This window comes from Elaeis guineensis, chromosome 3 (genome assembly GCF_000442705.2).
Source record: "Elaeis guineensis isolate ETL-2024a chromosome 3, EG11, whole genome shotgun sequence".
NCBI lineage: Eukaryota > Viridiplantae > Streptophyta > Magnoliopsida > Arecales > Arecaceae > Elaeis > Elaeis guineensis.
In genome coordinates, this window is record NC_025995.2 from 77,611,147 (window position 1) to 77,617,535 (window position 6,389).

The 6,389-nt window shown below is 37.3% G+C and overlaps 1 pseudogene; it reads left to right on the forward strand.

Annotated features, from left to right (window-relative positions):
• Positions 1-3,769: 3,769 nt before the first annotated feature.
• LOC105032659 (cytosolic isocitrate dehydrogenase [NADP]-like) overlaps positions 3,770-6,389 on the forward strand; it is a 74,031-nt pseudogene continuing 71,411 nt past the window's right edge.

Sequence of the window (6,389 nt, forward strand, 5' to 3'; positions counted from 1 at the left end):
TGCGACATCTGATGTGCATGCAAAGTAGAGGATCTGCATATCCAGACCTCGATAAAGATTTATATCAGATAATTTAGGATTTGATCCATGATTCTGCTACAATTCAGGTAAGAATTTGATCATTAAACAAGTAGAACATTAGAGAAAATTTTTAGATGCAACCTAGGCATTCTGGAGAGAAACTGTTCCCTTCCTTTCAATCACAAGGTCTGCAAGCTGCAAAGGTCCATGTGTGGACTTAAGCAAGCAACTTGGAGTTGGAACACTCACTTTAATGATGTGATCAAATATTTGATTTCATCAAAAATGAGGAGGAGCCATGTGTGTACAAAAAAATCAGTGAGAGCACTGTCATATTTTTCATATTGTACATGGATGACATCCTCCTGATTGGAATGATATCCATGCTGATATCGATCAAAATATAGTTGTCAAAAGAGTTTGTCATAAAAGACCTAGGAGAAGTTTCCTACATTCTTGATATAAAGATCTATAGAGATAGATCTAAGAGAATGATAAGACTCTCATAGTGAATATACATAGAGGAGGTGCTGAAGAGGTTCAGCATGAAAAACTCTAAGAGGGGTCTTTTGCCCCTTAGACATGGTATTCATCTCTCCAAGAAGATGTGTTCTGACACATCTGAGAAAATCCAGTGCATGAGGAAGATCTCTTATGCTTAGATAATAGGGAGCCTCATGCATGCCATATTATGTACATGATCTGATATAGTCCTTGCCTTGAGTGTCATGAGCAGATATCAGGCAAATTCAGATGAAGAATACTAGATTACTGTGAAAATATCCTCAAGTACTTAAGAATGACTAAGGATTTGTTGTTAGTCTTTGATAGAGGATCGAAGCTAAAAGTTAAGAGATATATCGATTCAGACTTTATGATTGATGTCGATGATAGAAAGTCTACATCGGGGTGTATCTTCTTATGTAATGATGGTGCGGCTAGCTGAAAGAGTTTTCAATAGCCGATCATTGTAGATTCGACTATGAAAGTCGAGTACATCACCGCATCTAAAGCTGCCAAAGAAGTCTTTTCGTCAAAAAATTTATTGCAGAGCTAGGTGTGATGCCATCAGATGCTATTGCACTACACTACAGCAACAATGGCACCATAGCCCTTGCTAAGGAGTTTAGGTTTCACCAGAAGTCCAAGCATATAAAGTGATGGTTTCACATTATATGCAAATACCTTGAGAAAAAATTCATCGAGGTGCAAAGAGTCGACTCCATGCATAACGTGGCAGATCCACTGACCAGGCCCTCAGTTAGTAGAAGATCGAAGTTCACTTGAGAAGATGGGTCTTAAGTATATGGCCAATTAGCTTTAGGTCAAGTGAGAGTTTGTTAAATTTGTACCCTAGAAGCTAATTGTTGGCTGATACATTTTATAATTTTAGAGCTTAATCTTATACATGTAATATTTTTGTTATCAATGAAGGATTTTTTATTCCAATCATATTTATGTGTCCATGATTTATCCTAAAAATTAATAAAGATAATTTTTATATATTCTCAAAGTATTAAAAATTTAAGATATATATTAATTAGTGATTAATTTTTAAATATTTTTGATTAAAGAATCATCACAAAGGATAGTGATCAATCCATTCGAGATCAGTGCATGATTTACCTCTCTTGTGGGCAGATGAGTCTCGGATCTACAGTGTAAGGATATTGGGATGAGAGTATGGGTGGTTGTTAGAAAATAACTTGCATTGAGTGTGACCAATACGAGAAATCATTTGGATGTCGACTTATTTGTTAGTAGTCATCTCGATGCTGCAGTGGTATGAGTGGTTCTTTGACTTGCAGTGTCATCGATTATTTATAGCGAGGCTATTGAGTTTAACTACACATTCTCTTGGTCCCTAGCCATTTGGATCCTTGCTGTGTATATTAACTTCAGTAGATTTAGGTTCACTATTTGGAGTATGATGCACCTAGATGAAATCTATCGATCTTAGTAGAAAAGAAAAAGTTCTATATGATTTGTGAGACTGAGTTCAAAAAGTCTTTGACTGAAGCAAGTATGAATACTGAAAAAAAATTTTCACGGGATTCATAAATAAACTTGAGTTGAACTAATCTAGCATATGACTGACGATGGAGTCTGATGAGTTCTCCATGACCTCCGTCAAGTCGGAACTCATGATAAAAGGATTGAATCATATAATAACAACACCTAGGGTTTCACACTTTTATTCTACTGCATTGCCACTATATAGTGCTAGATGTCACTGATGGATTATGGGACTTATCGGATATTATCTTGATGATTGATGATCCTCGAAGGGTAGTGTTGAAATTATTCTAATCCATCGAAAAAAATTTTGATGATATTGTGATGGAGATCACAATATATCTCACTACCAGATAGAATAGAATCTATAGAGTTACACATTAAGAGATTTAATCTTGAATTAACCAATTGGGCTCATGAAGTTATAATTGGGTTAGGATTTATTGAAATTCTATTGGATTTAAGAGAACCATGCTAGCACATGGTTAAACCTAATTCTTCTCAAGACTTCTATTGGATCAAGTCCATTGCATTGAATCTAACCTAAATCCATTTGAGTTTAGCTGGGTGCCTAATTGTGAGCTCAAGAGGATTAGATCATGTCAATGAGTTGGTAATCTAATCTTCTCTTTATCTCCTTGATATTTTTTTTTTTTGAAGTGGAGAACTGATGGAAAGAAGAGATAGTGCCATCATCTCTTTTTGGAAGGTCCAAGGGGTGCCAACCTCTTGGAATGGAATGAGGAAGAGAGAGGGGCCCGCCCCCTCCTCTTGGTTTGGCATGGAAGGAGAGAGAGAGGGGCCATGCCCCCTCTCTTGAATGAAAAATCCCTAGATGGGGTGCCAAGGCTTGGCGCCCCAACTCCCTGCCTCTCTTGATGAGGGGCACCCAATCAGTCTGCCTATTTTGACTGGGGCACCTTATCTTCTTATCAAAAGAGGTTAAGATCCTACCAATTAAGTCTGATTTTAATGAGAAATAATCAGATTAAAAAAGTAGAAATTCTTATGAGATAAGGACTAGCCTTTTTAAGTTGATTGGTTCTTGATGTGGATCAAGGAAGGATCTATATAAAGAGAGAGTCTCTTAGGGTTTCAATTAATTAAATTTTATGAATTCAAAACTCTTTCTCTCTCCGCTCCATGCCTCACCCTCTCTCCCTTTTCTCTTTTCCATGTCCAAATGTTGGGTGTCTATCTTCCACACACTAAGAAGAAGAAGGGTCTCTTCTACAGCAAAGGAACAAAGAGAAAAGGCTGCTGTTCAAGGATTGAAGTTGCAGTCAAAATCAATTGCTGATCAAGATTCAAAGAGGTAAAGATCCTACTTGAAGAAGAAGGATCTACCATAAGAAGAAGGATTCAAGATTGATCCTAGTGGATACCTATAAAGGTCGGATACATGTGCGGCTCAAGAACTTTTGAATCTGAGATCATCAGAAGTGATGTATTTCTATCCGTGCAAAGGTATTGAGATTTGATCTCATCTTTGATTTTATTTTCAGATTATATGCATATCTTTATTCCTGAGCTTGGGTAGGATTAGATGAGATCTAATACATGTAGGGTTAAAGGGTTTAATCCAATTCATTTTTCGCTGCTCTTGAAAAAAAATTTTAAAATCTATGCATGCATCCTATCCAATTTTCTAACAAATCCTCCCTCCTTTGATAGTGGAGGCAAACCACCATGAGACAGCAAGACCATCGATGACAACACGATAGTGAACCCGATGCCATATGGCCGGTGGATCTCTGACCGGCACTCCTTCGCTAGTGAGAAGTGTAGCTACTTGCTCCAGATCGTCGTCCATCAGGCCAAACCTGCTAATAGGAGGTCGGTTCATTGCATGGCCACATGCGGTGTTGCAGCTGACGGGAGTTTCGAATGAAAATATGGGAAGGTCCGAAAGGACGGGCTTCTCTTATTGATTGACAGGAAGGACTTTAAGTGGTGGTACAGTCATCGGATCATGGTCTCGGGTAGAGGGGTGATCGAGACGAGAGCATCGGGTGAAGGGATGGTTGGGTCAGGATTGCAGCAATGTAGGCGAGGGCAGAGGGGGGTCGGGCAGAGGGGCGGAGGGGCGAGCACACGGTGGCATCGGTGAGGGTAGAGGGGCGGACCGCAGTCAGGTTGAGAGCGTGGGGAGCCACAAGGAGGTGAGAAGCAGTTTTTTTTTTTATTTTTTTAAATGGACCACAAACAGATTTTTTTTTTAATTTTGTGACACTTTGACTATTCTTCTTTTACTGCCCTCTATTATTTTTAGTAACTTCTTTATCCTATTTGTGCTTTTTCAGAGGGAAAAGAAGAGGAGGTTAAACTAGAGATGTTCAACTTCACCGGTTTTGGAGAAGTTGCCTTATCCGTATATAATACTGATGAGATGAACATGTGATATTTTATTCACTAATGATATTAACCGAATACTATCTTGTTGCTGTTGATATTTGTTCTTTGTCACATGTTCCATACAGTCAATTCGTGCCTTTGCTGAATCTTTAATGGCTACTGCTTACCAAAAAAAGTGGCCACTTTATCTTAGCACCAAAAATACCATTTTGAAAAAATATGATGGAAGGTACAGATGATAGTGAGCATCTCTTGACGTGTTTATCAAAGGGTCATCCAACTATTAGCCTTATTGTTTATCACCTTCTAAATCTACAGCAGTTATTGGTGCTTACTATTTTTGTTGCATATTTATTCCATCCTGCAGGTTTAAGGACATATTCCAGAAGCTGTATGAAGCTGAATGGAAATCCAAGTTTGAGGCTGCAGGGATCTAGTGAGCTGTCTCTAAATGCTTAGTGTTATTGGTACATTCAAATCCTTGTAGTTTGTATGTTATGGTATGCGATATTTAACAGGTATGAACATGGCCACATTGATGACATGGTTGCCTATGCACGTAAGAGTGAAGGTGGCTATGTATGGGCATGCAAGAATTATGATGGAGACGTACAGAGTGATTTCTTGGCTCAAGGTTTGAACTTTTTCACCATCCATCACATTAAGCATTTCTGCTTTAAAAAGAATGTATTCTTAGTGCAAAAGTGAAAAATAGTTTGGATAAACTATTTGCTATTGGCTTTTGAAAATCAAAGCTAGGGATTATTTTGTCTCAATCACCAGATTTTTTCCCCTATATTTTCAGGTTTTGGATCCCTTGGTCTGATGACATCAGTATTGGTATGCAGCCTTCTAGCAAATCTGGTTGCTTGTCTGTGGAAAATATGTGTGTATATTTTTGCATGGATCTTGGTTTTATTTGAATCTATTTATGATGGGAATAGCTAGCATGACTGGTAGTTTTAGAATATGGATTGCAAACTGTGCTTCTTTAGTGTATTGAGGGTTCTAGAGGGTTGTAAAGAAGAAAACATGATGCCTTTTTTGGTTGAAAAGAAATCATGCATTCTGAATTCAGAACATCAATGCATAGTTATTAACTTTTGTGGTAGTTTTTATCAAAACTTCCTTATCACTGGTTTATGTTATTCCTTATCTGTTTACTATTTTAAATCTTTATTTCTGGAACTGCTATCTTCTCTATGCAGATACCATCATTGTATAGTCTATGCTTTTCGTATCTAATGTTTATTTGATTGAAGAAGCAATTTCAGTTGGGCCCTAATAGAGTTCCGAATTACTGATTTTTCTGACTTTGTCTGGGGGGTGACTTTTGTGTTGAGGGGGCATCTCATGGAGTTAGTTATTTTTGTGAACCGAATTATCCCCAAAGTGATCTAGATGCCTTGGTCTTTTGAAACATAATAAACCTAATAATATCAAACTTTCCATGAATTGGACAATTTGTACATTTTATGTCTTCTATATGGTGGTTATGTAGAAACATGTCATGCTCAGGATTAGTTTTTTGTGAAGTGATGCTAACCTAGAGTATGCTCAGGATTAGCTGAAGCTTCAATCTTTGACTGGTCATGAGGGCTTGCACACAAGCATCTTTGGCTTTCTTTTTGATTATTGTGGTGGTTGTAGCTACAAATGCAAACTGAAGAGATTTCTTTTTATTTCTTTTACCTAATTTATATTTTAAAAATTTGTTTATTTGTTTTTCATTATATGTATTTCAAGACTTTGTAAGGTCTTCATGTTTTGTTTGTCTGTGCTAGAGATATTATCTGCATATCAAAAATTTTAAGAGTCACCCAATTAAATAATAGTATTCTACTTCATGAGCACCATGGTTGCCTAGGTTTCAGCCTACATCATTTAGATGAAAATTCTGAATCCCACAATATGTTTGGTTTTCAACAGAGCAAAACTAGATGACAATCCTAGACTACTTGATTTTACTGAGAAGATGGAAGTTGCTTGTGTTGGAA